Source organism: Carassius gibelio, chromosome A14, assembly GCF_023724105.1.
Source record: "Carassius gibelio isolate Cgi1373 ecotype wild population from Czech Republic chromosome A14, carGib1.2-hapl.c, whole genome shotgun sequence".
NCBI classification, from domain to species: Eukaryota; Metazoa; Chordata; class Actinopteri; order Cypriniformes; family Cyprinidae; genus Carassius; species Carassius gibelio.
This window is the reverse complement of record NC_068384.1, coordinates 25,043,407-25,069,535: the sequence shown is the minus strand read 5'-3', so window position 1 is coordinate 25,069,535 and position 26,129 is coordinate 25,043,407. Positions and strand designations below refer to the sequence as shown.

At 47.2% G+C, this 26,129-nt stretch overlaps 1 protein-coding gene and 46 non-coding genes across 47 annotated transcripts in view; 24 read left to right on the top strand and 23 right to left on the bottom strand.

Annotated features, from left to right (window-relative positions):
- Nucleotides 1-26,129, top strand: part of LOC128026950 (ligand-dependent nuclear receptor corepressor-like protein) — a 473,072-nt gene that overhangs the window by 243,279 nt on the left and 203,664 nt on the right. The window lies entirely within an intron of this gene.
- LOC128027995 (U4 spliceosomal RNA) lies at nucleotides 542-682 on the top strand. Its single transcript, XR_008186986.1, has one exon. It is a non-coding gene; the product is annotated as a U4 spliceosomal RNA (small nuclear RNA).
- Nucleotides 852-933, bottom strand: trnas-gcu (transfer RNA serine (anticodon GCU)). Its single transcript has one exon. It is a non-coding gene; the product is annotated as a tRNA-Ser (tRNA).
- Nucleotides 1,671-1,811, top strand: LOC128027924 (U4 spliceosomal RNA). Its single transcript, XR_008186918.1, has one exon. It is a non-coding gene; the product is annotated as a U4 spliceosomal RNA (small nuclear RNA).
- On the bottom strand, nucleotides 1,981-2,062 carry trnas-gcu (transfer RNA serine (anticodon GCU)). The gene has a single exon. It is a non-coding gene; the product is annotated as a tRNA-Ser (tRNA).
- On the top strand, nucleotides 2,800-2,940 carry LOC128027984 (U4 spliceosomal RNA). The gene has a single exon (XR_008186975.1). It is a non-coding gene; the product is annotated as a U4 spliceosomal RNA (small nuclear RNA).
- On the bottom strand, nucleotides 3,110-3,191 carry trnas-gcu (transfer RNA serine (anticodon GCU)). Its single transcript has one exon. It is a non-coding gene; the product is annotated as a tRNA-Ser (tRNA).
- LOC128027923 (U4 spliceosomal RNA) lies at nucleotides 3,929-4,069 on the top strand. The gene has a single exon (XR_008186917.1). It is a non-coding gene; the product is annotated as a U4 spliceosomal RNA (small nuclear RNA).
- On the bottom strand, nucleotides 4,239-4,320 carry trnas-gcu (transfer RNA serine (anticodon GCU)). The gene has a single exon. It is a non-coding gene; the product is annotated as a tRNA-Ser (tRNA).
- LOC128027922 (U4 spliceosomal RNA) lies at nucleotides 5,048-5,188 on the top strand. The gene has a single exon (XR_008186916.1). It is a non-coding gene; the product is annotated as a U4 spliceosomal RNA (small nuclear RNA).
- On the bottom strand, nucleotides 5,358-5,439 carry trnas-gcu (transfer RNA serine (anticodon GCU)). Its single transcript has one exon. It is a non-coding gene; the product is annotated as a tRNA-Ser (tRNA).
- Nucleotides 6,177-6,317, top strand: LOC128028085 (U4 spliceosomal RNA). The gene has a single exon (XR_008187070.1). It is a non-coding gene; the product is annotated as a U4 spliceosomal RNA (small nuclear RNA).
- trnas-gcu (transfer RNA serine (anticodon GCU)) lies at nucleotides 6,487-6,568 on the bottom strand. Its single transcript has one exon. It is a non-coding gene; the product is annotated as a tRNA-Ser (tRNA).
- LOC128027921 (U4 spliceosomal RNA) lies at nucleotides 7,306-7,446 on the top strand. Its single transcript, XR_008186915.1, has one exon. It is a non-coding gene; the product is annotated as a U4 spliceosomal RNA (small nuclear RNA).
- trnas-gcu (transfer RNA serine (anticodon GCU)) lies at nucleotides 7,616-7,697 on the bottom strand. Its single transcript has one exon. It is a non-coding gene; the product is annotated as a tRNA-Ser (tRNA).
- Nucleotides 8,435-8,575, top strand: LOC128027972 (U4 spliceosomal RNA). The gene has a single exon (XR_008186964.1). It is a non-coding gene; the product is annotated as a U4 spliceosomal RNA (small nuclear RNA).
- Nucleotides 8,744-8,825, bottom strand: trnas-gcu (transfer RNA serine (anticodon GCU)). The gene has a single exon. It is a non-coding gene; the product is annotated as a tRNA-Ser (tRNA).
- On the top strand, nucleotides 9,563-9,703 carry LOC128027961 (U4 spliceosomal RNA). Its single transcript, XR_008186953.1, has one exon. It is a non-coding gene; the product is annotated as a U4 spliceosomal RNA (small nuclear RNA).
- On the bottom strand, nucleotides 9,873-9,954 carry trnas-gcu (transfer RNA serine (anticodon GCU)). The gene has a single exon. It is a non-coding gene; the product is annotated as a tRNA-Ser (tRNA).
- Nucleotides 10,692-10,832, top strand: LOC128028109 (U4 spliceosomal RNA). The gene has a single exon (XR_008187094.1). It is a non-coding gene; the product is annotated as a U4 spliceosomal RNA (small nuclear RNA).
- trnas-gcu (transfer RNA serine (anticodon GCU)) lies at nucleotides 11,002-11,083 on the bottom strand. Its single transcript has one exon. It is a non-coding gene; the product is annotated as a tRNA-Ser (tRNA).
- Nucleotides 11,821-11,961, top strand: LOC128027920 (U4 spliceosomal RNA). Its single transcript, XR_008186914.1, has one exon. It is a non-coding gene; the product is annotated as a U4 spliceosomal RNA (small nuclear RNA).
- On the bottom strand, nucleotides 12,131-12,212 carry trnas-gcu (transfer RNA serine (anticodon GCU)). The gene has a single exon. It is a non-coding gene; the product is annotated as a tRNA-Ser (tRNA).
- On the top strand, nucleotides 12,950-13,090 carry LOC128028083 (U4 spliceosomal RNA). Its single transcript, XR_008187069.1, has one exon. It is a non-coding gene; the product is annotated as a U4 spliceosomal RNA (small nuclear RNA).
- On the bottom strand, nucleotides 13,260-13,341 carry trnas-gcu (transfer RNA serine (anticodon GCU)). The gene has a single exon. It is a non-coding gene; the product is annotated as a tRNA-Ser (tRNA).
- LOC128027919 (U4 spliceosomal RNA) lies at nucleotides 14,079-14,219 on the top strand. Its single transcript, XR_008186913.1, has one exon. It is a non-coding gene; the product is annotated as a U4 spliceosomal RNA (small nuclear RNA).
- On the bottom strand, nucleotides 14,389-14,470 carry trnas-gcu (transfer RNA serine (anticodon GCU)). The gene has a single exon. It is a non-coding gene; the product is annotated as a tRNA-Ser (tRNA).
- Nucleotides 15,208-15,348, top strand: LOC128027950 (U4 spliceosomal RNA). The gene has a single exon (XR_008186942.1). It is a non-coding gene; the product is annotated as a U4 spliceosomal RNA (small nuclear RNA).
- trnas-gcu (transfer RNA serine (anticodon GCU)) lies at nucleotides 15,517-15,598 on the bottom strand. The gene has a single exon. It is a non-coding gene; the product is annotated as a tRNA-Ser (tRNA).
- LOC128027918 (U4 spliceosomal RNA) lies at nucleotides 16,336-16,476 on the top strand. Its single transcript, XR_008186912.1, has one exon. It is a non-coding gene; the product is annotated as a U4 spliceosomal RNA (small nuclear RNA).
- On the bottom strand, nucleotides 16,646-16,727 carry trnas-gcu (transfer RNA serine (anticodon GCU)). Its single transcript has one exon. It is a non-coding gene; the product is annotated as a tRNA-Ser (tRNA).
- On the top strand, nucleotides 17,465-17,605 carry LOC128028114 (U4 spliceosomal RNA). Its single transcript, XR_008187099.1, has one exon. It is a non-coding gene; the product is annotated as a U4 spliceosomal RNA (small nuclear RNA).
- On the bottom strand, nucleotides 17,775-17,856 carry trnas-gcu (transfer RNA serine (anticodon GCU)). The gene has a single exon. It is a non-coding gene; the product is annotated as a tRNA-Ser (tRNA).
- LOC128027917 (U4 spliceosomal RNA) lies at nucleotides 18,595-18,735 on the top strand. Its single transcript, XR_008186911.1, has one exon. It is a non-coding gene; the product is annotated as a U4 spliceosomal RNA (small nuclear RNA).
- On the bottom strand, nucleotides 18,905-18,986 carry trnas-gcu (transfer RNA serine (anticodon GCU)). The gene has a single exon. It is a non-coding gene; the product is annotated as a tRNA-Ser (tRNA).
- On the top strand, nucleotides 19,724-19,864 carry LOC128027916 (U4 spliceosomal RNA). Its single transcript, XR_008186910.1, has one exon. It is a non-coding gene; the product is annotated as a U4 spliceosomal RNA (small nuclear RNA).
- trnas-gcu (transfer RNA serine (anticodon GCU)) lies at nucleotides 20,034-20,115 on the bottom strand. The gene has a single exon. It is a non-coding gene; the product is annotated as a tRNA-Ser (tRNA).
- Nucleotides 20,853-20,993, top strand: LOC128027938 (U4 spliceosomal RNA). The gene has a single exon (XR_008186931.1). It is a non-coding gene; the product is annotated as a U4 spliceosomal RNA (small nuclear RNA).
- trnas-gcu (transfer RNA serine (anticodon GCU)) lies at nucleotides 21,163-21,244 on the bottom strand. Its single transcript has one exon. It is a non-coding gene; the product is annotated as a tRNA-Ser (tRNA).
- Nucleotides 21,982-22,122, top strand: LOC128027914 (U4 spliceosomal RNA). The gene has a single exon (XR_008186908.1). It is a non-coding gene; the product is annotated as a U4 spliceosomal RNA (small nuclear RNA).
- Nucleotides 22,292-22,373, bottom strand: trnas-gcu (transfer RNA serine (anticodon GCU)). Its single transcript has one exon. It is a non-coding gene; the product is annotated as a tRNA-Ser (tRNA).
- Nucleotides 23,111-23,251, top strand: LOC128027913 (U4 spliceosomal RNA). The gene has a single exon (XR_008186907.1). It is a non-coding gene; the product is annotated as a U4 spliceosomal RNA (small nuclear RNA).
- Nucleotides 23,421-23,502, bottom strand: trnas-gcu (transfer RNA serine (anticodon GCU)). The gene has a single exon. It is a non-coding gene; the product is annotated as a tRNA-Ser (tRNA).
- LOC128027912 (U4 spliceosomal RNA) lies at nucleotides 24,240-24,380 on the top strand. The gene has a single exon (XR_008186906.1). It is a non-coding gene; the product is annotated as a U4 spliceosomal RNA (small nuclear RNA).
- Nucleotides 24,550-24,631, bottom strand: trnas-gcu (transfer RNA serine (anticodon GCU)). The gene has a single exon. It is a non-coding gene; the product is annotated as a tRNA-Ser (tRNA).
- LOC128027911 (U4 spliceosomal RNA) lies at nucleotides 25,369-25,509 on the top strand. The gene has a single exon (XR_008186905.1). It is a non-coding gene; the product is annotated as a U4 spliceosomal RNA (small nuclear RNA).
- Nucleotides 25,679-25,760, bottom strand: trnas-gcu (transfer RNA serine (anticodon GCU)). The gene has a single exon. It is a non-coding gene; the product is annotated as a tRNA-Ser (tRNA).

Genomic DNA, 26,129 nt, shown 5'->3' with positions numbered 1-26,129 from the left:
TAAACACTTGCGCTCTACAAAGTTTGAACTTTGTCCAGCACCTGCTGCATTTTTCATCATTTATGACTGATGTTCTTTGTACTCTTAAAAGCTGAGCTTGCTCCTATCTAATGACCCTCAGACAAGCGCTTGTCATTGTGGCCCTCTGTCGTTCTGGTCTCCGTTGCCGTTTTGAGAGAACACCTGAGTCTAGCAAAGGGTAGCACATTTGACACAGGACCTCCCTCAGAACTTGCACTCCCTGCACTCGTCAGTATCCTACACAACCCCCCAGGGGCCTCGTCAAACAGAATCTATACTGACCCAAACCGCGATCTTTACGACTCCACCCCTTGTTGCCAAGATACCAATAAGTCTCTTCCCCCAGGGGTTCGAGAAAGCAACTCACAAACCTCTTTAAGTAAAGGGAGAGCAGCAAATAAGGCTTCTCGTACATACTGCCTACTGGATTCGTAGACACACCACGCAGTTTGGAGCCAATTACCACCCTGTCGTTCCACGTCCACATGGGTCCAGTTGAAAGGTCGCGACCTTTGACACCATTCTTTTGCAGAGGCAATATTGTAGCCTATGAGGCTCATCCGAGGCGCGATCATTGCTGGTTGAAAACTTTACCCAATACCCCGCCAGGATGACTTGAAATACAGTCAGCCTTGGCAATTTTTGCCAGCTTCTTTTGAAGCTTATTGTGTTGTTGAAGAACAGGTCTCGTCCCTTTAAATAGTACTTCCGTTATTTAACACAGCTGATTCAGATCATCGACCCTTTTTGATCGCACTGCATGAGGTGAACGTGGAACAAAAGGAAAGTGCACCAAATGTTCAGAGCAGATGAACGAGCAGAGCAAGGAACGACGAGGATGGGATTCGAACCCACGCGTGTAGAGCACAATGGATTAGCAGTCCATCGCCTTAACCACTCGGCCACCTCGTCACTTGTGCGAGTGCCTGACTGCTCTCTGGGCTCGGGTGGTTTTCATGAAGGACCTCTTAGCACTGTGATGTCGAAGCTCACCCTGGAAACCAAAGTATAGTTAATTTTTGTACATGTACGCTGAGATATGCCTACAGTTGAACACGTAGAATTTCAAAGCATATTCCATTTGTTTGAGCTTTCGAATGCAGAAGGTTAAACACGTGCGCTCTAGAAAGTTTGAACTTTGTCCAGCACCTGCTGCATTTTTCATCATTTATGACTGATGTTCTTTGTACTCTTAAAAGCTGAGCTTGCTCCTATCTCATGACCCTCAGACAAGTGCTTGTCATTGTGGCCCTCTGTCGTTCTGGTCTCCGTTGCCGTTTTGAGAGAACACCTGAGTCTAGCAAAGGGTAGCACATTTGACACAGGACCTCCCTCAGAACTTGCACTCCCTGCACTCGTCAGTATCCTACCCAACCCCCCAGGGGCCTCGTCAAACAGAATCTATACTGACCCAAACCGCGAGCTTTACCACTCCACCCCTTTTTGCCAAGATACCAATAAGTCTCTTCCCCCAGGGCTTCGAGAAAGCAACTCACAAACCTCTTTAAGTAAAGGGAGAGCAGCAAATAAGGCTTCTCGTACATACTGCCTACTGGATTCGTAGACACACCACGCAGTTTGGAGCCAATTACCACCCTGTCGTTCCACGTCCACATGGGTCCAGTTGAAAGGTCGCGACCTTTGACACCATTCTTTCGCAGAGGCAATATTGTAGCCTATGAGGCTCATCCGAGGCGCGATCATTGCTGGTTGAAAACTTTACCCAATACCCCGCCAGGATGACTTGAAATACAGTCAGCCTTGGCAATTTTTGCCAGCTTCTTTTGAAGCTTATTGTGTTGTTGAAGAACAGGTCTCGTCCTTTTAAATAGTACTTCCTTTATTTAACACAGCTGATTCAGATCATCGACCCTTTTGGATGGCACTGCATGAGGTGAACGTGGAACATAAGGAAAGTGCACCAAATGTGCAGAGCAGATGAACGAGCAGAGCAAGGAACGACGAGGATGGGATTCGAACCCACGCGTGCAGAGCACAATGGATTAGCAGTCCATCGCTTTAACCACTCGGCCACCTCGTCACTTGTGCGAGAGCCTGACTGCTCTGTGGGCTCGGGTGGTTTTCATGAAGGACCTCTTAGCACTGTGATGTCGAAGCTCACCCTGGAAACCAAAGTATAGTTAATTTTTGTACATGTACGCTGAGATATGCCTACAGTTGAACACGTAGAATTTCAAAGCATATTCCATTTGTTTGAGCTTTCGAATGCAGAAGGTTAAACACTTGCGCTCTACAAAGTTTGAACTTTGTCCAGCACCTGCTGCATTTTTCATCATTTATGACTGATGTTCTTTGTACTCTTAAAAGCTGAGCTTGCTCCTATCTAATGACCCTCAGACAAGCGCTTGTCATTGTGGCCCTCTGTCGTTCTGGTCTCCGTTGCCGTTTTGAGAGAACACCTGAGTCTAGCAAAGGGTAGCACATTTGACACAGGACCTCCCTCAGAACTTGCACTCCCTGCACTCGTCAGTATCCTACACAACCCCCCAGGGGCCTCGTCAAACAGAATCTATACTGACCCAAACCGCGATCTTTACGACTCCACCCCTTGTTGCCAAGATACCAATAAGTCTCTTCCCCCAGGGGTTCGAGAAAGCAACTCACAAACCTCTTTAAGTAAAGGGAGAGCAGCAAATAAGGCTTCTCGTACATACTGCCTACTGGATTCGTAGACACACCACGCAGTTTGGAGCCAATTACCACCCTGTCGTTCCACGTCCACATGGGTCCAGTTGAAAGGTCGCGACCTTTGACACCATTCTTTTGCAGAGGCAATATTGTAGCCTATGAGGCTCATCCGAGGCGCGATCATTGCTGGTTGAAAACTTTACCCAATACCCCGCCAGGATGACTTGAAATACAGTCAGCCTTGGCAATTTTTGCCAGCTTCTTTTGAAGCTTATTGTGTTGTTGAAGAACAGGTCTCGTCCCTTTAAATAGTACTTCCGTTATTTAACACAGCTGATTCAGATCATCGACCCTTTTGGATCGCACTGCATGAGGTGAACGTGGAACAAAAGGAAAGTGCACCAAATGTTCAGAGCAGTTGAACGAGCAGAGCAAGGAACGACGAGGATGGGATTCGAACCCACGCGTGCAGAGCACAATGGATTAGCAGTCCATCGCCTTAACCACTCGGCCACCTCGTCACTTGTGCGAGTGCCTGACTGCTCTCTGGGCTCGGGTGGTTTTCATGAAGGACCTCTTAGCACTGTGATGTCGAAGCTCACCCTGGAAACCAAAGTATAGTTAATTTTTGTACATGTACACTGAGATATGCCTACAGTTGAACACGTAGAATTTCAAAGCATATTCCATTTGTTTGAGCTTTCGAATGCAGAAGGTTAAACACGTGCGCTCTAGAAAGTTTGAACTTTGTCCAGCACCTGCTGCATTTTTCATCATTTATGACTGATGTTCTTTGTACTCTTAAAAGCTGAGCTTGCTCCTATCTAATGACCCTCAGACAAGCGCTTGTCATTGTGGCCCTCTGTCGTTCTGGTCTCCTTTGCCGTTTTGAGAGAACACCTGAGTCTAGCAAAGGGTAGCACATTTGACACAGGACCTCCCTCAGAACTTGCACTCCCTGCACTCGTCAGTATCCTACACAACCCCCCAGGGGCCTCGTCAAACAGAATCTATACTGACACAAACCGCGATCTTTACGACTCCACCCCTTGTTGCCAAGATACCAATAAGTCTCTTCCCCCAGGGGTTCGAGAAAGCAACTCACAAACCTCTTTAAGTAAAGGGAGAGCAGCAAATAAGGCTTCTCGTACATACTGCCTACTGGATTCGTAGACACACCACGCAGTTTGGAGCCAATTACCACCCTGTCGTTCCACGTCCACATGGGTCCAGTTGAAAGGTCGCGACCTTTGACACCATTCTTTCGCAGAGGCAATATTGTAGCCTATGAGGCTCATCCGAGGCGCGATCATTGCTGGTTGAAAACTTTACCCAATACCCCGCCAGGATGACTTGAAATACAGTCAGCCTTGGCAATTTTTGCCAGCTTCTTTTGAAGCTTATTGTGTTGTTGAAGAACAGGTCTCGTCCCTTTAAATAGTACTTCCGTTATTTAACACAGCTGATTCAGATCATCGACCCTTTTGGATCGCACTGCATGAGGTGAACGTGGAACAAAAGGAAAGTGCACCAAATGTGCAGAGCAGATGAACGAGCAGAGCAAGGAACGACGAGGATGGGATTCGAACCCACGCGTGCAGAGCACAATGGATTAGCAGTCCATCGCCTTAACCACTCGGCCACCTCGTCACTTGTGCGAGTGCCTGACTGCTCTCTGGGCTCGGGTGGTTTTCATGAAGGACCTCTTAGCACTGTGATGTCGAAGCTCACCCTGGAAACCAAAGTATAGTTAATTTTTGTACATGTACACTGAGAGTTGAACACGTAGAATTTCAAAGCATATTCCATTTGTTTGAGCTTTCGAATGCAGAAGGTTAAACACGTGCGCTCTAGAAAGTTTGAACTTTGTCCAGCACCTGCCTCATTTTTCATCATTTATGACTGATGTTCTTTGTACTCTTAAAAGCTGAGCTTGCTCCTATCTAATGACCCTCAGACAAGTGTTTGTCATTGTGGCCCTCTGTCGTTCTGGTCTCCGTTGCCGTTTTGAGAGAACACCTGAGTCTAGCAAAGGGTAGCACATTTGACACAGGACCTCCCTCAGAACTTGCACTCCCTGCACTCGTCAGTATCCTACCCAACCCCTCAGGGGCCTCGTCAAACAGAATCTATACTGACCCAAACCGCGAGCTTTACCACTCCACCCCTTTTTGCCAAGATACCAATAAGTCTCTTCCCCCAGGGCTTCGAGAAAGCAACTCACAAACCTCTTTAAGTAAAGGGAGAGCAGCAAATAAGGCTTCTCGTACATACTGCCTACTGGATTCGTAGACACACCACGCAGTTTGGAGCCAATTACCACCCTGTCGTTCCACGTCCACATGGGTCCAGTTGAAAGGTCGCGACCTTTGACACCATTCTTTCGCAGAGGCAATATTGTAGCCTATGAGGCTCATCCGAGGCGCGATCATTGCTGGTTGAAAACTTTACCCAATACCCCGCCAGGATGACTTGAAATACAGTCAGCCTTGGCAATTTTTGCCAGCTTCTTTTGAAGCTTATTGTGTTGTTGAAGAACAGGTCTCGTCCTTTTAAATAGTACTTCCTTTATTTAACACAGCTGATTCAGATCATCGACCCTTTTGGATCGCACTGCATGAGGTGAACGTGGAACAAATGGAAAGTGCACCAAATGTGCAGAGCAGATGAACGAGCAGAGCAAGGAACGACGATGATGGGATTCGAACCCACGCGTGCAGAGCACAATGGATTAGCAGTCCATCGCCTTAACCACTCGGCCACCTCGTCACTTGTGCGAGAGCCTGACTGCTCTGTGGGCTCGGTTGGTTTTCATGAAGGACCTCTTAGCACTGTGATGTCGAAGCTCACCCTGGAAACCAAAGTATAGTTAATTTTTGTACATGTACGCTGAGATATGCCTACAGTTGAACACGTAGAATTTCAAAGCATATTCCATTTGTTTGAGCTTTCGAATGCAGAAGGTTAAACACTTGCGCTCTACAAAGTTTGAACTTTGTCCAGCACCTGCTGCATTTTTCATCATTTATGACTGATGTTCTTTGTACTCTTAAAAGCTGAGCTTGCTCCTATCTAATGACCCTCAGACAAGCGCTTGTCATTGTGGCCCTCTGTCGTTCTGGTCTCCGTTGCCGTTTTGAGAGAACACCTGAGTCTAGCAAAGGGTAGCACATTTGACACAGGACCTCCCTCAGAACTTGCACTCCCTGCACTCGTCAGTATCCTACCCAACCCCCCAGGGGCCTCGTCAAACAGAATCTATACTGACCCAAACCGCGATCTTTACGACTCCACCCCTTGTTGCCAAGATACCAATAAGTCTCTTCCCCCAGGGGTTCGAGAAAGCAACTCACAAACCTCTTTAAGTAAAGGGAGAGCAGCAAATAAGGCTTCTCGTACATACTGCCTACTGGATTCGTAGACACACCACGCAGTTTGGAGCCAATTACCACCCTGTCGTTCCACGTCCACATGGGTCCAGTTGAAAGGTCGCGACCTTTGACACCATTCTTTCGCAGAGGCAATATTGTAGCCTATGAGGCTCATCCGAGGCGCGATCATTGCTGGTTGAAAACTTTACCCAATACCCCGCCAGGATGATTTGAAATACAGTCAGCCTTGGCAATTTTTGCCAGCTTCTTTTGAAGCTTATTGTGTTGTTGAAGAACAGGTCTCGTCCCTTTAAATAGTACTTCCGTTATTTAACACAGCTGATTCAGATCATCGACCCTTTTGGATCGCACTGCATGAGGTGAACGTGGAACAAAAGAAAAGTGCACCAAATGTGCAGAGCAGATGAACGAGCAGAGCAAGGAACGACGAGGATGGGATTCGAACCCACGCGTGCAGAGCACAATGGATTAGCAGTCCATCGCCTTAACCACTCGGCCACCTCGTCACTTGTGCGAGTGCCTGACTGCTCTCTGGGCTCGGGTGGTTTTCATGAAGGACCTCTTAGCACTGTGATGTCGAAGCTCACCCTGGAAACCAAAGTATAGTTAATTTTTGTACATGTACACTGAGATATGCCTACAGTTGAACACGTAGAATTTCAAAGCATATTCCATTTGTTTGAGCTTTCGAATGCAGAAGGTTAAACACGTGCGCTCTAGAAAGTTTGAACTTTGTCCAGCACCTGCTGCATTTTTCATCATTTATGACTGATGTTCTTTGTACTCTTAAAAGCTGAGCTTGCTCCTATCTAATGACCCTCAGACAAGTGTTTGTCATTGTGGCCCTCTGTCGTTCTGGTCTCCGTTGCCGTTTTGAGAGAACACCTGAGTCTAGCAAAGGGTAGCACATTTGACACAGGACCTCCCTCAGAACTTGCACTCCCTGCACTCGTCAGTATCCTACCCAACCCCCCAGGGGCCTCGTCAAACAGAATCTATACTGACCCAAACCGCGAGCTTTACCACTCCACCCCTTTTTGCCAAGATACCAATAAGTCTCTTCCCCCAGGGCTTCGAGAAAGCAACTCACAAACCTCTTTAAGTAAAGGGAGAGCAGCAAATAAGGCTTCTCGTACATACTGCCTACTGGATTCGTAGACACACCACGCAGTTTGGAGCCAATTACCACCCTGTCGTTCCACGTCCACATGGGTCCAGTTGAAAGGTCGCGACCTTTGACATCATTCTTTCGCAGAGGCAATATTGTAGCCTATGAGGCTCATCCGAGGCGCGATCATTGCTGGTTGAAAACTTTACCCAATACCCCGCCAGGATGACTTGAAATACAGTCAGCCTTGGCAATTTTTGCCAGCTTCTTTTGAAGCTTATTGTGTTGTTGAAGAACAGGTCTCGTCCTTTTAAATAGTACTTCCTTTATTTAACACAGCTGATTCAGATCATCGACCCTTTTGGATCGCACTGCATGAGGTGAACGTGGAACAAAAGGAAAGTGCACCAAATGTGCAGAGCAGATGAACGAGCAGAGCAAGGAACGACGAGGATGGGATTCGAACCCACGCGTGCAGAGCACAATGGATTAGCAGTCCATCGCCTTAACCACTCGGCCACCTCGTCACTTGTGCGAGAGCCTGACTGCTCTGTGGGCTCGGGTGGTTTTCATGAAGGACCTCTTAGCACTGTGATGTCGAAGCTCACCCTGGAAACCAAAGTATAGTTAATTTTTGTACATGTACGCTGAGATATGCCTACAGTTGAACACGTAGAATTTCAAAGCATATTCCATTTGTTTGAGCTTTCGAATGCAGAAGGTTAAACACTTGCGCTCTACAAAGTTTGAACTTTGTCCAGCACCTGCTGCATTTTTCATCATTTATGACTGATGTTCTTTGTACTCTTAAAAGCTGAGCTTGCTCCTATCTAATGACCCTCAGACAAGCGCTTGTCATTGTGGCCCTCTGTCGTTCTGGTCTCCGTTGCCGTTTTGAGAGAACACCTGAGTCTAGCAAAGGGTAGCACATTTGACACAGGACCTCCCTCAGAACTTGCACTCCCTGCACTCGTCAGTATCCTACACAACCCCCCAGGGGCCTCGTCAAACAGAATCTATACTGACCCAAACCGCGATCTTTACGACTCCACCCCTTGTTGCCAAGATACCAATAAGTCTCTTCCCCCAGGGGTTCGAGAAAGCAACTCACAAACCTCTTTAAGTAAAGGGAGAGCAGCAAATAAGGCTTCTCGTACATACTGCCTACTGGATTCGTAGACACACCACGCAGTTTGGAGCCAATTACCACCCTGTCGTTCCACGTCCACATGGGTCCAGTTGAAAGGTCGCGACCTTTGACACCATTCTTTTGCAGAGGCAATATTGTAGCCTATGAGGCTCATCCGAGGCGCGATCATTGCTGGTTGAAAACTTTACCCAATACCCCGCCAGGATGACTTGAAATACAGTCAGCCTTGGCAATTTTTGCCAGCTTCTTTTGAAGCTTATTGTGTTGTTGAAGAACAGGTCTCGTCCCTTTAAATAGTACTTCCGTTATTTAACACAGCTGATTCAGATCATCGACCCTTTTGGATCGCACTGCATGAGGTGAACGTGGAACAAAAGGAAAGTGCACCAAATGTTCAGAGCAGTTGACAAGCAGAGCAAGGAACGACGAGGATGGGATTCGAACCCACGCGTGCAGAGCACAATGGATTAGCAGTCCATCGCCTTAACCACTCGGCCACCTCGTCACTTGTGCGAGTGCCTGACTGCTCTCTGGGCTCGGGTGGTTTTCATGAAGGACCTCTTAGCACTGTGATGTCGAAGCTCACCCTGGAAACCAAAGTATAGTTAATTTTTGTACATGTACACTGAGATATGCCTACAGTTGAACACGTAGAATTTCAAAGCATATTCCATTTGTTTGAGCTTTCGAATGCAGAAGGTTAAACACGTGCGCTCTAGAAAGTTTGAACTTTGTCCAGCACCTGCTGCATTTTTCATCATTTATGACTGATGTTCTTTGTACTCTTAAAAGCTGAGCTTGCTCCTATCTAATGACCCTCAGACAAGCGCTTGTCATTGTGGCCCTCTGTCGTTCTGGTCTCCGTTGCCGTTTTGAGAGAACACCTGAGTCTAGCAAAGGGTAGCACATTTGACACAGGACCTCCCTCAGAACTTGCACTCCCTGCACTCGTCAGTATCCTACACAACCCCCCAGGGGCCTCGTCAAACAGAATCTATACTGACCCAAACCGCGATCTTTACGACTCCACCCCTTGTTGCCAAGATACCAATAAGTCTCTTCCCCCAGGGGTTCGAGAAAGCAACTCACAAACCTCTTTAAGTAAAGGGAGAGCAGCAAATAAGGCTTCTCGTACATACTGCCTACTGGATTCGTAGACACACCACGCAGTTTGGAGCCAATTACCACCCTGTCGTTCCACGTCCACATGGGTCCAGTTGAAAGGTCGCGACCTTTGACACCATTCTTTTGCAGAGGCAATATTGTAGCCTATGAGGCTCATCCGAGGCGCGATCATTGCTGGTTGAAAACTTTACCCAATACCCCGCCAGGATGACTTGAAATACAGTCAGCCTTGGCAATTTTTGCCAGCTTCTTTTGAAGCTTATTGTGTTGTTGAAGAACAGGTCTCGTCCCTTTAAATAGTACTTCCGTTATTTAACACAGCTGATTCAGATCATCGACCCTTTTGGATCGCACTGCATGAGGTGAACGTGGAACAAAAGGAAAGTGCACCAAATGTTCAGAGCAGTTGAACGAGCAGAGCAAGGAACGACGAGGATGGGATTCGAACCCACGCGTGCAGAGCACAATGGATTAGCAGTCCATCGCCTTAACCACTCGGCCACCTCGTCACTTGTGCGAGTGCCTGACTGCTCTCTGGGCTCGGGTGGTTTTCATGAAGGACCTCTTAGCACTGTGATGTCGAAGCTCACCCTGGAAACCAAAGTATAGTTAATTTTTGTACATGTACACTGAGATATGCCTACAGTTGAACACGTAGAATTTCAAAGCATATTCCATTTGTTTGAGCTTTCGAATGCAGAAGGTTAAACACGTGCGCTCTAGAAAGTTTGAACTTTGTCCAGCACCTGCTGCATTTTTCATCATTTATGACTGATGTTCTTTGTACTCTTAAAAGCTGAGCTTGCTCCTATCTAATGACCCTCAGACAAGCGCTTGTCATTGTGGCCCTCTGTTGTTCTGGTCTCCTTTGCCGTTTTGAGAGAACACCTGAGTCTAGCAAAGGGTAGCACATTTGACACAGGACCTCCCTCAGAACTTGCACTCCCTGCACTCGTCAGTATCCTACACAACCCCCCAGGGGCCTCGTCAAACAGAATCTATACTGACACAAACCGCGATCTTTACGACTCCACCCCTTGTTGCCAAGATACCAATAAGTCTCTAACCCCAGGGGTTCGAGAAAGCAACTCACAAACCTCTTTAAGTAAAGGGAGAGCAGCAAATAAGGCTTCTCGTACATACTGCCTACTGGATTCGTAGACACACCACGCAGTTTGGAGCCAATTACCACCCTGTCGTTCCACGTCCACATGGGTCCAGTTGAAAGGTCGCGACCTTTGACACCATTCTTTCACAGAGGCAATATTGTAGCCTATGAGGCTCATCCGAGGCGCGATCATTGCTGGTTGAAAACTTTACCCAATACCCCGCCAGGATGACTTGACATACAGTCAGCCTTGGCAATTTTTGCCAGCTTCTTTTGAAGCTTATTGTGTTGTTGAAGAACAGGTCTCGTCCCTTTAAATAGTACTTCCGTTATTTAACACAGCTGATTCAGATCATCGACCCTTTTGGATCGCACTGCATGAGGTGAACGTGGAACAAAAGGAAAGTGCACCAAATGTGCAGAGCAGATGAACGAGCAGAGCAAGGAACGACGAGGATGGGATTCGAACCCACGCGTGCAGAGCACAATGGATTAGCAGTCCATCGCCTTAACCACTCGGCCACCTCGTCACTTGTGCGAGTGCCTGACTGCTCTCTGGGCTCGGGTGGTTTTCATGAAGGACCTCTTAGCACTGTGATGTCGAAGCTCACCCTGGAAACCAAAGTATAGTTAATTTTTGTACATGTACACTGAGATATGCCTACAGTTGAACACGTAGAATTTCAAAGCATATTCCATTTGTTTGAGCTTTCGAATGCAGAAGGTTAAACACGTGCGCTCTAGAAAGTTTGAACTTTGTCCAGCACCTGCCTCATTTTTCATCATTTATGACTGATGTTCTTTGTACTCTTAAAAGCTGAGCTTGCTCCTATCTAATGACCCTCAGACAAGTGTTTGTCATTGTGGCCCTCTGTCGTTCTGGTCTCCGTTGCCGTTTTGAGAGAACACCTGAGTCTAGCAAAGGGTAGCACATTTGACACAGGACCTCCCTCAGAACTTGCACTCCCTGCACTCGTCAGTATCCTACCCAACCCCTCAGGGGCCTCGTCAAACAGAATCTATACTGACCCAAACCGCGAGCTTTACCACTCCACCCCTTTTTGCCAAGATACCAATAAGTCTCTTCCCCCAGGGCTTCGAGAAAGCAACTCACAAACCTCTTTAAGTAAAGGGAGAGCAGCAAATAAGGCTTCTCGTACATACTGCCTACTGGATTCGTAGACACACCACGCAGTTTGGAGCCAATTACCACCCTGTCGTTCCACGTCCACATGGGTCCAGTTGAAAGGTCGCGACCTTTGACACCATTCTTTCGCAGAGGCAATATTGTAGCCTATGAGGCTCATCCGAGGCGCGATCATTGCTGGTTGAAAACTTTACCCAATACCCCGCCAGGATGACTTGAAATACAGTCAGCCTTGGCAATTTTTGCCAGCTTCTTTTGAAGCTTATTGTGTTGTTGAAGAACAGGTCTCGTCCTTTTAAATAGTACTTCCTTTATTTAACACAGCTGATTCAGATCATCGACCCTTTTGGATCGCACTGCATGAGGTGAACGTGGAACAAATGGAAAGTGCACCAAATGTGCAGAGCAGATGAACGAGCAGAGCAAGGAACGACGATGATGGGATTCGAACCCACGCGTGCAGAGCACAATGGATTAGCAGTCCATCGCCTTAACCACTCGGCCACCTCGTCACTTGTGCGAGAGCCTGACTGCTCTGTGGGCTCGGTTGGTTTTCATGAAGGACCTCTTAGCACTGTGATGTCGAAGCTCACCCTGGAAACCAAAGTATAGTTAATTTTTGTACATGTACGCTGAGATATGCCTACAGTTGAACACGTAGAATTTCAAAGCATATTCCATTTGTTTGAGCTTTCGAATGCAGAAGGTTAAACACTTGCGCTCTACAAAGTTTGAACTTTGTCCAGCACCTGCTGCATTTTTCATCATTTATGACTGATGTTCTTTGTACTCTTAAAAGCTGAGCTTGCTCCTATCTAATGACCCTCAGACAAGCGCTTGTCATTGTGGCCCTCTGTCGTTCTGGTCTCCGTTGCCGTTTTGAGAGAACACCTGAGTCTAGCAAAGGGTAGCACATTTGACACAGGACCTCCCTCAGAACTTGCACTCCCTGCACTCGTCAGTATCCTACCCAACCCCCCAGGGGCCTCGTCAAACAGAATCTATACTGACCCAAACCGCGATCTTTACGACTCCACCCCTTGTTGCCAAGATACCAATAAGTCTCTTCCCCCAGGGGTTCGAGAAAGCAACTCACAAACCTCTTTAAGTAAAGGGAGAGCAGCAAATAAGGCTTCTCGTACATACTGCCTACTGGATTCGTAGACACACCACGCAGTTTGGAGCCAATTACCACCCTGTCGTTCCACGTCCACATGGGTCCAGTTGAAAGGTCGCGACCTTTGACACCATTCTTTCGCAGAGGCAATATTGTAGCCTATGAGGCTCATCCGAGGCGCGATCATTGCTGGTTGAAAACTTTACCCAATACCCCGCCAGGATGATTTGAAATACAGTCAGCCTTGGCAATTTTTGCCAGCTTCTTTTGAAGCTTATTTTGTTGTTGAAGAACAGGTCTCGTCCCTTTAAATAGTACTTCCGTTATTTAACACAGCTGATTCAGATCATCGACCCTTTTGGATCGCACTGCATGAGGTGAACGTGGAACAAAAGAAAAGTGCACCAAATGTGCAGAGCAGATGAACGAGCAGAGCAAGGAACGACGAGGATGGGATTCGAACCCACGCGTGCAGAGCACAATGGATTAGCAGTCCATCGCCTTAACCACTCGGCCACCTCGTCACTTGTGCGAGTGCCTGACTGCTCTCTGGGCTCGGGTGGTTTTCATGAAGGACCTCTTAGCACTGTGATGTCGAAGCTCACCCTGGAAACCAAAGTATAGTTAATTTTTGTACATGTACACTGAGATATGCCTACAGTTGAACACGTAGAATTTCAAAGCATATTCCATTTGTTTGAGCTTTCGAATGCAGAAGGTTAAACACGTGCGCTCTAGAAAGTTTGAACTTTGTCCAGCACCTGCTGCATTTTTCATCATTTATGACTGATGTTCTTTGTACTCTTAAAAGCTGAGCTTGCTCCTATCTAATGACCCTCAGACAAGTGTTTGTCATTGTGGCCCTCTGTCGTTCTGGTCTCCGTTGCCGTTTTGAGAGAACACCTGAGTCTAGCAAAGGGTAGCACATTTGACACAGGACCTCCCTCAGAACTTGCACTCCCTGCACTCGTCAGTATCCTACCCAACCCCCCAGGGGCCTCGTCAAACAGAATCTATACTGACCCAAACCGCGAGCTTTACCACTCCACCCCTTTTTGCCAAGATACCAATAAGTCTCTTCCCCCAGGGCTTCGAGAAAGCAACTCACAAACCTCTTTAAGTAAAGGGAGAGCAGCAAATAAGGCTTCTCGTACATACTGCCTACTGGATTCGTAGACACACCACGCAGTTTGGAGCCAATTACCACCCTGTCGTTCCACGTCCACATGGGTCCAGTTGAAAGGTCGCGACCTTTGACATCATTCTTTCGCAGAGGCAATATTGTAGCCTATGAGGCTCATCCGAGGCGCGATCATTGCTGGTTGAAAACTTTACCCAATACCCCGCCAGGATGACTTGAAATACAGTCAGCCTTGGCAATTTTTGCCAGCTTCTTTTGAAGCTTATTGTGTTGTTGAAGAACAGGTCTCGTCCTTTTAAATAGTACTTCCTTTATTTAACACAGCTGATTCAGATCATCGACCCTTTTGGATCGCACTGCATGAGGTGAACGTGGAACAAAAGGAAAGTGCACCAAATGTGCAGAGCAGATGAACGAGCAGAGCAAGGAACGACGAGGATGGGATTCGAACCCACGCGTGCAGAGCACAATGGATTAGCAGTCCATCGCCTTAACCACTCGGCCACCTCGTCACTTGTGCGAGAGCCTGACTGCTCTGTGGGCTCGGGTGGTTTTCATGAAGGACCTCTTAGCACTGTGATGTCGAAGCTCACCCTGGAAACCAAAGTATAGTTAATTTTTGTACATGTACGCTGAGATATGCCTACAGTTGAACACGTAGAATTTCAAAGCATATTCCATTTGTTTGAGCTTTCGAATGCAGAAGGTTAAACACTTGCGCTCTACAAAGTTTGAACTTTGTCCAGCACCTGCTGCATTTTTCATCATTTATGACTGATGTTCTTTGTACTCTTAAAAGCTGAGCTTGCTCCTATCTAATGACCCTCAGACAAGCGCTTGTCATTGTGGCCCTCTGTCGTTCTGGTCTCCGTTGCCGTTTTGAGAGAACACCTGAGTCTAGCAAAGGGTAGCACATTTGACACAGGACCTCCCTCAGAACTTGCACTCCCTGCACTCGTCAGTATCCTACACAACCCCCCAGGGGCCTCGTCAAACAGAATCTATACTGACCCAAACCGCGATCTTTACGACTCCACCCCTTGTTGCCAAGATACCAATAAGTCTCTTCCCCCAGGGGTTCGAGAAAGCAACTCACAAACCTCTTTAAGTAAAGGGAGAGCAGCAAATAAGGCTTCTCGTACATACTGCCTACTGGATTCGTAGACACACCACGCAGTTTGGAGCCAATTACCACCCTGTCGTTCCACGTCCACATGGGTCCAGTTGAAAGGTCGCGACCTTTGACACCATTCTTTTGCAGAGGCAATATTGTAGCCTATGAGGCTCATCCGAGGCGCGATCATTGCTGGTTGAAAACTTTACCCAATACCCCGCCAGGATGACTTGAAATACAGTCAGCCTTGGCAATTTTTGCCAGCTTCTTTTGAAGCTTATTGTGTTGTTGAAGAACAGGTCTCGTCCCTTTAAATAGTACTTCCGTTATTTAACACAGCTGATTCAGATCATCGACCCTTTTGGATCGCACTGCATGAGGTGAACGTGGAACAAAAGGAAAGTGCACCAAATGTTCAGAGCAGTTGACAAGCAGAGCAAGGAACGACGAGGATGGGATTCGAACCCACGCGTGCAGAGCACAATGGATTAGCAGTCCATCGCCTTAACCACTCGGCCACCTCGTCACTTGTGCGAGTGCCTGACTGCTCTCTGGGCTCGGGTGGTTTTCATGAAGGACCTCTTAGCACTGTGATGTCGAAGCTCACCCTGGAAACCAAAGTATAGTTAATTTTTGTACATGTACACTGAGATATGCCTACAGTTGAACACGTAGAATTTCAAAGCATATTCCATTTGTTTGAGCTTTCGAATGCAGAAGGTTAAACACGTGCGCTCTAGAAAGTTTGAACTTTGTCCAGCACCTGCTGCATTTTTCATCATTTATGACTGATGTTCTTTGTACTCTTAAAAGCTGAGCTTGCTCCTATCTAATGACCCTCAGACAAGCGCTTGTCATTGTGGCCCTCTGTCGTTCTGGTCTCCGTTGCCGTTTTGAGAGAACACCTGAGTCTAGCAAAGGGTAGCACATTTGACACAGGACCTCCCTCAGAACTTGCACTCCCTGCACTCGTCAGTATCCTACACAACCCCCCAGGGGCCTCGTCAAACAGAATCTATACTGACCCAAACCGCGATCTTTACGACTCCACCCCTTGTTGCCAAGATACCAATAAGTCTCTTCCCCCAGGGGTTCGAGAAAGCAACTCACAAACCTCTTTAAGTAAAGGGAGAGCAGCAAATAAGGCTTCTCGTACATACTGCCTACTGGATTCGTAGACACACCACGCAGTTTGGAGCCAATTACCACCCTGTCGTTCCACGTCCACATGGGTCCAGTTGAAAGGTCGCGACCTTTGACACTATTCTTTCGCAGAGGCAATATTGTAGCCTATGAGGCTCATCCGAGGCGCGATCATTGCTGGTTGAAAACTTTACCCAATACCCCGCCAGGATGACTTGAAATACAGTCAGCCTTGGCAATTTTTGCCAGCTTCTTTTGAAGCTTATTGTTTTGTTGAAGAACAGGTCTCGTCCCTTTAAATAGTACTTCCGTTATTTAACACAGCTGATTCAGATCATCGACCCTTTTGGATCGCACTGCATGAGGTGAACGTGGAACAAAAGGAAAGTGCACCAAATGTTCAGAGCAGATGAACGAGCAGAGCAAGGAACGACGAGGATGGGATTCGAACCCACGCGTGCAGAGCACAATGGATTAGCAGTCCATCGCCTTAACCACTCGGCCACCTCGTCACTTGTGCGAGTGCCTGACTGCTCTCTGGGCTCGGGTGGTTTTCATGAAGGACCTCTTAGCACTGTGATGTCGAAGCCCACCCTGGAAACCAAAGTATAGTTAATTTTTGTACATGTACACTGAGATATGCCTACAGTTGAACACGTAGAATTTCAAAGCATATTCCATTTGTTTGAGCTTTCGAATGCAGAAGGTTAAACACGTGCGCTCTAGAAAGTTTGAACTTTGTCCAGCACCTGCTGCATTTTTCATCATTTATGACTGATGTTCTTTTTACTCTTAAAAGCTGAGCTTGCTCCTATCTAATGACCCTCAGACAAGTGTTTGTCATTGTGGCCCTCTGTCGTTCTGGTCTCCGTTGCCGTTTTGAGAGAACACCTGAGTCTAGCAAAGGGTAGCACATTTGACACAGGACCTCCCTCAGAACTTGCACTCCCTGCACTCGTCAGTATCCTACCCAACCCCCCAGGGGCCTCGTCAAACTGAATCTATACTGACCCAAACCGCGAGCTTTACCACTCCACCCCTTTTTGCCAAGATACCAATAAGTCTCTTCCCCCAGGGCTTCGAGAAAGCAACTCACAAACCTCTTTAAGTAAAGGGAGAGCAGCAAATAAGGCTTCTCGTACATACTGCCTACTGGATTCGTAGACACACCACGCAGTTTGGAGCCAATTACCACCCTGTCGTTCCACGTCCACATGGGTCCAGTTGAAAGGTCGCGACCTTTGACATCATTCTTTCGCAGAGGCAATATTGTAGCCTATGAGGCTCATCCGAGGCGCGATCATTGCTGGCTGAAAACTTTACCCAATACCCCGCCAGGATGACTTGAAATACAGTCAGCCTTGGCAATTTTTGCCAGCTTCTTTTGAAGCTTATTGTGTTGTTGAAGAACAGGTCTCGTCCTTTTAAATAGTACTTCCTTTATTTAACACAGCTGATTCAGATCATCGACCCTTTTGGATCGCACTGCATGAGGTGAACGTGGAACAAAAGGAAAGTGCACCAAATGTGCAGAGCAGATGAACGAGTAGAGCAAGGAACGACGAGGATGGGATTCGAACCCACGCGTGCAGAGCACAATGGATTAGCAGTCCATCGCCTTAACCACTCGGCCACCTCGTCACTTCTGCGAGTGCCTGACTGCTCTCTGGGCTCGGGTGGTTTTCATGAAGGACCTCTTAGCACTGTGATGTCGAAGCTCACCCTGGAAACCAAAGTATAGTTAATTTTTGTACATGTACGCTGAGATATGCCTACAGTTGAACACGTAGAATTTCAAAGCATATTCCATTTGTTTGAGCTTTCGAATGCAGAAGGTTAAACACTTGCGCTCTAGAAAGTTTGAACTTTGTCCAGCACCTGCTGCATTTTTCATCATTTATGACTGATGTTCTTTGTACTCTTAAAAAGCTGAGCTTGCTCCTATCTCATGACCCTCAGACAAGTGTTTGTCATTGTGGCCCTCTGTCGTTCTGGTCTCCGTTGCCGTTTTGAGAGAACACCTGAGTCTAGCAAAGGGTAGCACATTTGACACAGGACCTCCCTCAGAACTTGCACTCCCTGCACTCGTCAGTATCCTACCCAACCCCCCAGGGGCCTCGTAAAACAGAATCTATACTGACCCAAACCGCGAGCTTTACCACTCCACCCCTTTTTGCCAAGATACCAATAAGTCTCTTCCCCCAGGGCTTCGAGAAAGCAACTCACAAACCTCTTTAAGTAAAGGGAGAGCAGCAAATAAGGCTTCTCGTACATACTGCCTACTGGATTCGTAGACACACCACGCAGTTTGGAGCCAATTACCACCCTGTCGTTCCACGTCCACATGGGTCCAGTTGAAAGGTCGCGACCTTTGACATCATTCTTTCGCAGAGGCAATATTGTAGCCTATGAGGCTCATCCGAGGCGCGATCATTGCTGGTTGAAAACTTTACCCAATACCCCGCCAGGATGACTTGAAATACAGTCAGCCTTGGCAATTTTTGCCAGCTTCTTTTGAAGCTTATTGTGTTGTTGAAGAACAGGTCTCGTCCTTTTAAATAGTACTTCCTTTATTTAACACAGCTGATTCAGATCATCGACCCTTTTGGATCGCACTGCATGAGGTGAACGTGGAACAAAAGGAAAGTGCACCAAATGTGCAGAGCAGATGAACGAGTAGAGCAAGGAACGACGAGGATGGGATTCGAACCCACGCGTGCAGAGCACAATGGATTAGCAGTCCATCGCCTTAACCACTCGGCCACCTCGTCACTTGTGCAAGTGCCTGACTGCTCTCTGGGCTCGGGTGGTTTTCATGAAGGACCTCTTAGCACTGTGATGTCGAAGCTCACCCTGGAAACCAAAGTATAGTTAATTTTTGTACATGTACGCTGAGATATGCCTACAGTTGAACACGTAGAATTTCAAAGCATATTCCATTTGTTTGAGCTTTCGAATGCAGAAGGTTAAACACTTGCGCTCTAGAAAGTTTGAACTTTGTCCAGCACCTGCTGCATTTTTCATCATTTATGACTGATGTTCTTTGTACTCTTAAAAGCTGAGCTTGCTCCTATCTCATGACCCTCAGACAAGTGTTTGTCATTGTGGCCCTCTGTCGTTCTGGTCTCCGTTGCCGTTTTGAGAGAACACCTGAGTCTAGCAAAGGGTAGCACATTTGACACAGGACCTCCCTCAGAACTTGCACTCCCTGCACTCGTCAGTATCCTACCCAACCCCCCAGGGGCCTCGTCAAACAAAATCTATACTGACCCAAACCGCGATCTTTACGACTCCACCCCTTGTTGCCAAGATACCAATAAGTCTCTTCCCCCAGGGGTTCGAGAAAGCAACTCACAAACCTCTTTAAGTAAAGGGAGAGCAGCAAATAAGGCTTCTCGTACATACTGCCTACTGGATTCGTAGACACACCACGCAGTTTGGAGCCAATTACCACCCTGTCGTTCCACGTCCACATGGGTCCAGTTGAAAGGTCGCGACCTTTGACACCATTCTTTCGCAGAGGCAATATTGTAGCCTATGAGGCTCATCCGAGGCGCGATCATTGCTGGTTGAAAACTTTACCCAATACCCCGCCAGGATGACTTGAAATACAGTCAGCCTTGGCAATTTTTGCCAGCTTCTTTTGAAGCTTATTGTGTTGTTGAAGAACAGGTCTCGTCCCTTTAAATAGTACTTCCGTTATTTAACACAGCTGATTCAGATCATCGACCCTTTTGGATCGCACTGCATGAGGTGAACGTGGAACAAAAGGAAAGTGCACCAAATGTTCAGAGCAGTTGAACGAGCAGAGCAAGGAACGACAAGGATGGGATTCGAACCCACGCGTGCAGAGCACAATGGATTAGCAGTCCATCGCCTTAACCACTCGGCCACCTCGTCACTTGTGCGAGTTCCTGACTGCTCTCTGGGCTCGGGTGGTTTTCATGAAGGACCTCTTAGCACTGTGATGTCGAAGCTCACCCTGGAAACCAAAGTATAGTTAATTTTTGTACATGTACACTGAGATATGCCTACAGTTGAACACGTAGAATTTCAAAGCATATTCCATTTGTTTGAGCTTTCGAATGCAGAAGGTTAAACACGTGCGCTCTAGAAAGTTTGAACTTTGTCCAGCACCTGCTGCATTTTTCATCATTTATGACTGATGTTCTTTGTACTCTTAAAAGCTGAGCTTGCTCCTATCTAATGACCCTCAGACAAGCGTTTGTCATTGTGGCCCTCTGTCGTTCTGGTCTCCGTTGCCGTTTTGAGAGAACACCTGTGTCTAGCAAAGGGTAGCACATTTGACACAGGACCTCCCTCAGAACTTGCACTCCCTGCACTCGTCAGTATCCTACCCAACCCCCCAGGGGCCTCGTCAAACAGAATCTATACTGACCCAAACCGCGAGCTTTACCACTCCACCCCTTTTTGCCAAGATACCAATAAGTCTCTTCCCCCAGGGCTTCGAGAAAGCAACTCACAAACCTCTTTAAGTAAAGGGAGAGCAGCAAATAAGGCTTCTCGTACATACTGCCTACTGGATTCGTAGACACACCACGCAGTTTGGAGCCAATTACCACCCTGTCGTTCCACGTCCACATGGGTCCAGTTGAAAGGTCGCGACCTTTGACATCATTCTTTTGCAGAGGCAATATTGTAGCCTATGAGGCTCATCCGAGGCGCGATCATTGCTGGTTGAAAACTTTACCCAATACCCCGCCAGGATGACTTGAAATACAGTCAGCCTTGGCAATTTTTGCCAGCTTCTTTTGAAGCTTATTGTGTTGTTGAAGAACAGGTCTCGTCCTTTTAAATAGTACTTCCTTTATTTAACACAGCTGATTCAGATCTTTGACCCTTTTGGATCGCACTGCATGAGGTGAACGTGGAACAAAAGGAAAGTGCACCAAATGTGCAGAGCAGATGAACGAGCAGAGCAAGGAACGACGAGGATGGGATTCGAACCCACGCGTGCAGAGCACAATGGATTAGCAGTCCATCGCCTTAACCACTCGGCCACCTCGTCACTTGTGCGAGTGCCTGACTGCTCTCTGGGCTCGGGTGGTTTTCATGAAGGACCTCTTAGCACTGTGATGTCGAAGCTCACCCTGGAAACCAAAGTATAGTTAATTTTTGTACATGTACGCTGAGATATGCCTACAGTTGAACACGTAGAATTTCAAAGCATATTCCATTTGTTTGAGCTTTCGAATGCAGAAAGTTAAACACTTGCGCTCTACAAAGTATGAACTTTGTCCAGCACCTGCTGCATTTTTCATCATTTATGACTGATGTTCTTTGTACTCTTAAAAGCTGAGCTTGCTCCTATCTCATGACCCTCAGACAAGTGCTTGTCATTGTGGCCCTCTGTCGTTCTGGTCTCCGTTGCCGTTTTGAGAGAACACCTGAGTCTAGCAAAGGGTAGCACATTTGACACAGGACCTCCCTCAGAACTTGCACTCCCTGCACTCGTCAGTATCCTACCCAACCCCCCAGGGGCCTCGTCAAACAGAATCTATACTGACCCAAACCACCAGCTTTACCACTCCACCCCTTTTTGCCAAGATACCAATAAGTCTCTTCCCCCAGGGCTTCGAGAAAGCAACTCACAAACCTCTTTAAGTAAAGGGAGAGCAGCAAATAAGGCTTCTCGTACATACTGCCTACTGGATTCGTAGACACACCACGCAGTTTGGAGCCAATTACCACCCTGTCGTTCCACGTCCACATGGGTCCAGTTGAAAGGTCGCGACCTTTGACACCATTCTTTCGCAGAGGCAATATTGTAGCCTATGAGGCTCATCCGAGGCGCGATCATTGCTGGTTGAAAACTTTACCCAATACCCCGCCAGGATGACTTGAAATACAGTCAGCCTTGGCAATTTTTGCCAGCTTCTTTTGAAGCTTATTGTGTTGTTGAAGAACAGGTCTCGTCCTTTTAAATAGTACTTCCTTTATTTAACACAGCTGATTCAGATCATCGACCCTTTTGGATCGCACTGCATGAGGTGAACGTGGAACAAATGGAAAGTGCACCAAATGTGCAGAGCAGATGAACGAGCAGAGCAAGGAACGACGAGGATGGGATTCGAACCCACGCGTGCAGAGCACAATGGATTAGCAGTCCATCGCCTTAACCACTCGGCCACCTCGTCACTTGTGCGAGAGCCTGACTGCTCTGTGGGCTCGGTTGGTTTTCATGAAGGACCTCTTAGCACTGTGATGTCGAAGCTCACCCTGGAAACCAAAGTATAGTTAATTTTTGTACATGTACACTGAGATATGCCTACAGTTGAACACGTAGAATTTCAAAGCATATTCCATTTGTTTGAGCTTTCGAATGCAGAAGGTTAAACACGTGCGCTCTAGAAAGTTTGAACTTTGTCCAGCACCTGCTGCATTTTTCATCATTTATGACTGATGTTCTTTGTACTCTTAAAAGCTGAGCTTGCTCCTATCTAATGACCCTCAGACAAGTGTTTGTCATTGTGGCCCTCTGTCGTTCTGGTCTCCGTTGCCGTTTTGAGAGAACACCTGAGTCTAGCAAAGGGTAGCACATTTGACACAGGACCTCCCTCAGAACTTGCACTCCCTGCACTCGTCAGTATCCTACCCAACCCCCCAGGGGCCTCGTCAAACAGAATCTATACTGACCCAAACCGCGAGCTTTACCACTCCACCCCTTTTTGCCAAGATACCAATAAGTCTCTTCCCCCAGGGCTTCGAGAAAGCAACTCACAAACCTCTTTAAGTAAAGGGAGAGCAGCAAATAAGGCTTCTCGTACATACTGCCTACTGGATTCGTAGACACACCACGCAGTTTGGAGCCAATTACCACCCTGTCGTTCCACGTCCACATGGGTCCAGTTGAAAGGTCGCGACCTTTGACATCATTCTTTCGCAGAGGCAATATTGTAGCCTATGAGGCTCATCCGAGGCGCGATCATTGCTGGTTGAAAACTTTACCCAATACCCCGCCAGGATGACTTGAAATACAGTCAGCCTTGGCAATTTTTGCCAGCTTCTTTTGAAGCTTATTGTGTTGTTGAAGAACAGGTCTCGTCCTTTTAAATAGTACTTCCTTTATTTAACACAGCTGATTCAGATCATCGACCCTTTTGGATCGCACTGCATGAGGTGAACGTGGAACAAAAGGAAAGTGCACCAAATGTGCAGAGCAGATGAACGAGCAGAGCAAGGAACGACGAGGATGGGATTCGAACCCACGCGTGCAGAGCACAATGGATTAGCAGTCCATCGCCTTAACCACTCGGCCACCTCGTCACTTGTGCGAGTGCCTGACTGCTCTCTGGGCTCGGGTGGTTTTCATGAAGGACCTCTTAGCACTGTGATGTCGAAGCTCACCCTGGAAACCAAAGTATAGTTAATTTTTGTACATGTACGCTGAGATATGCCTACAGTTGAACACGTAGAATTTCAAAGCATATTCCATTTGTTTGAGCTTTCGAATGCAGAAAGTTAAACACTTGCGCTCTACAAAGTATGAACTTTGTCCAGCACCTGCTGCATTTTTCATCATTTATGACTGATGTTCTTTGTACTCTTAAAAGCTGAGCTTGCTCCTATCTCATGACCCTCAGACAAGTGCTTGTCATTGTGGCCCTCTGTCGTTCTGGTCTCCGTTGCCGTTTTGAGAGAACACCTGAGTCTAGCAAAGGGTAGCACATTTGACACAGGACCTCCCTCAGAACTTGCACTCCCTGCACTCGTCAGTATCCTACCCAACCCCCCAGGGGCCTCGTCAAACAGAATCTATACTGACCCAAACCACCAGCTTTACCACTCCACCCCTTTTTGCCAAGATACCAATAAGTCTCTTCCCCCAGGGCTTCGAGAAAGCAACTCACAAACCTCTTTAAGTAAAGGGAGAGCAGCAAATAAGGCTTCTCGTACATACTGCCTACTGGATTCGTAGACACACCACGCAGTTTGGAGCCAATTACCACCCTGTCGTTCCACGTCCACATGGGTCCAGTTGAAAGGTCGCGACCTTTGACACCATTCTTTCGCAGAGGCAATATTGTAGCCTATGAGGCTCATCCGAGGCGCGATCATTGCTGGTTGAAAACTTTACCCAATACCCCGCCAGGATGACTTGAAATACAGTCAGCCTTGGCAATTTTTGCCAGCTTCTTTTGAAGCTTATTGTGTTGTTGAAGAACAGGTCTCGTCCTTTTAAATAGTACTTCCTTTATTTAACACAGCTGATTCAGATCATCGACCCTTTTGGATCGCACTGCATGAGGTGAACGTGGAACAAATGGAAAGTGCACCAAATGTGCAGAGCAGATGAACGAGCAGAGCAAGGAACGACGAGGATGGGATTCGAACCCACGCGTGCAGAGCACAATGGATTAGCAGTCCATCGCCTTAACCACTCGGCCACCTCGTCACTTGTGCGAGAGCCTGACTGCTCTGTGGGCTCGGTTGGTTTTCATGAAGGACCTCTTAGCACTGTGATGTCGAAGCTCACCCTGGAAACCAAAGTATAGTTAATTTTTGTACATGTACACTGAGATATGCCTACAGTTGAACACGTAGAATTTCAAAGCATATTCCATTTGTTTGAGCTTTCGAATGCAGAAGGTTAAACACGTGCGCTCTAGAAAGTTTGAACTTTGTCCAGCACCTGCTGCATTTTTCATCATTTATGACTGATGTTCTTTGTACTCTTAAAAGCTGAGCTTGCTCCTATCTAATGACCCTCAGACAAGTGTTTGTCATTGTGGCCCTCTGTCGTTCTGGTCTCCGTTGCCGTTTTGAGAGAACACCTGAGTCTAGCAAAGGGTAGCACATTTGACACAGGACCTCCCTCAGAACTTGCACTCCCTGCACTCGTCAGTATCCTACCCAACCCCCCAGGGGCCTCGTCAAACAGAATCTATACTGACCCAAACCGCGAGCTTTACCACTCCACCCCTTTTTGCCAAGATACCAATAAGTCTCTTCCCCCAGGGCTTCGAGAAAGCAACTCACAAACCTCTTTAAGTAAAGGGAGAGCAGCAAATAAGGCTTCTCGTACATACTGCCTACTGGATTCGTAGACACACCACGCAGTTTGGAGCCAATTACCACCCTGTCGTTCCACGTCCACATGGGTCCAGTTGAAAGGTCGCGACCTTTGACATCATTCTTTCGCAGAGGCAATATTGTAGCCTATGAGGCTCATCCGAGGCGCGATCATTGCTGGTTGAAAACTTTACCCAATACCCCGCCAGGATGACTTGAAATACAGTCAGCCTTGGCAATTTTTGCCAGCTTCTTTTGAAGCTTATTGTGTTGTTGAAGAACAGGTCTCGTCCTTTTAAATAGTACTTCCTTTATTTAACACAGCTGATTCAGATCATCGACCCTTTTGGATCGCACTGCATGAGGTGAACGTGGAACAAAAGGAAAGTGCACCAAATGTGCAGAGCAGATGAACGAGCAGAGCAAGGAACGACGAGGATGGGATTCGAACCCACGCGTGCAGAGCACAATGGATTAGCAGTCCATCGCCTTAACCACTCGGCCACCTCGTCACTTGTGCGAGTGCCTGACTGCTCTCTGGGCTCGGGTGGTTTTCATGAAGGACCTCTTAGCACTGTGATGTCGAAGCTCACCCTGGAAACCAAAGTATAGTTAATTTTTGTACATGTACGCTGAGATATGCCTACAGTTGAACACGTAGAATTTCAAAGCATATTCCATTTGTTTGAGCTTTCGAATGCAGAAAGTTAAACACTTGCGCTCTACAAAGTATGAACTTTGTCCAGCACCTGCTGCATTTTTCATCATTTATGACTGATGTTCTTTGTACTCTTAAAAGCTGAGCTTGCTCCTATCTCATGACCCTCAGACAAGTGCTTGTCATTGTGGCCCTCTGTCGTTCTGGTCTCCGTTGCCGTTTT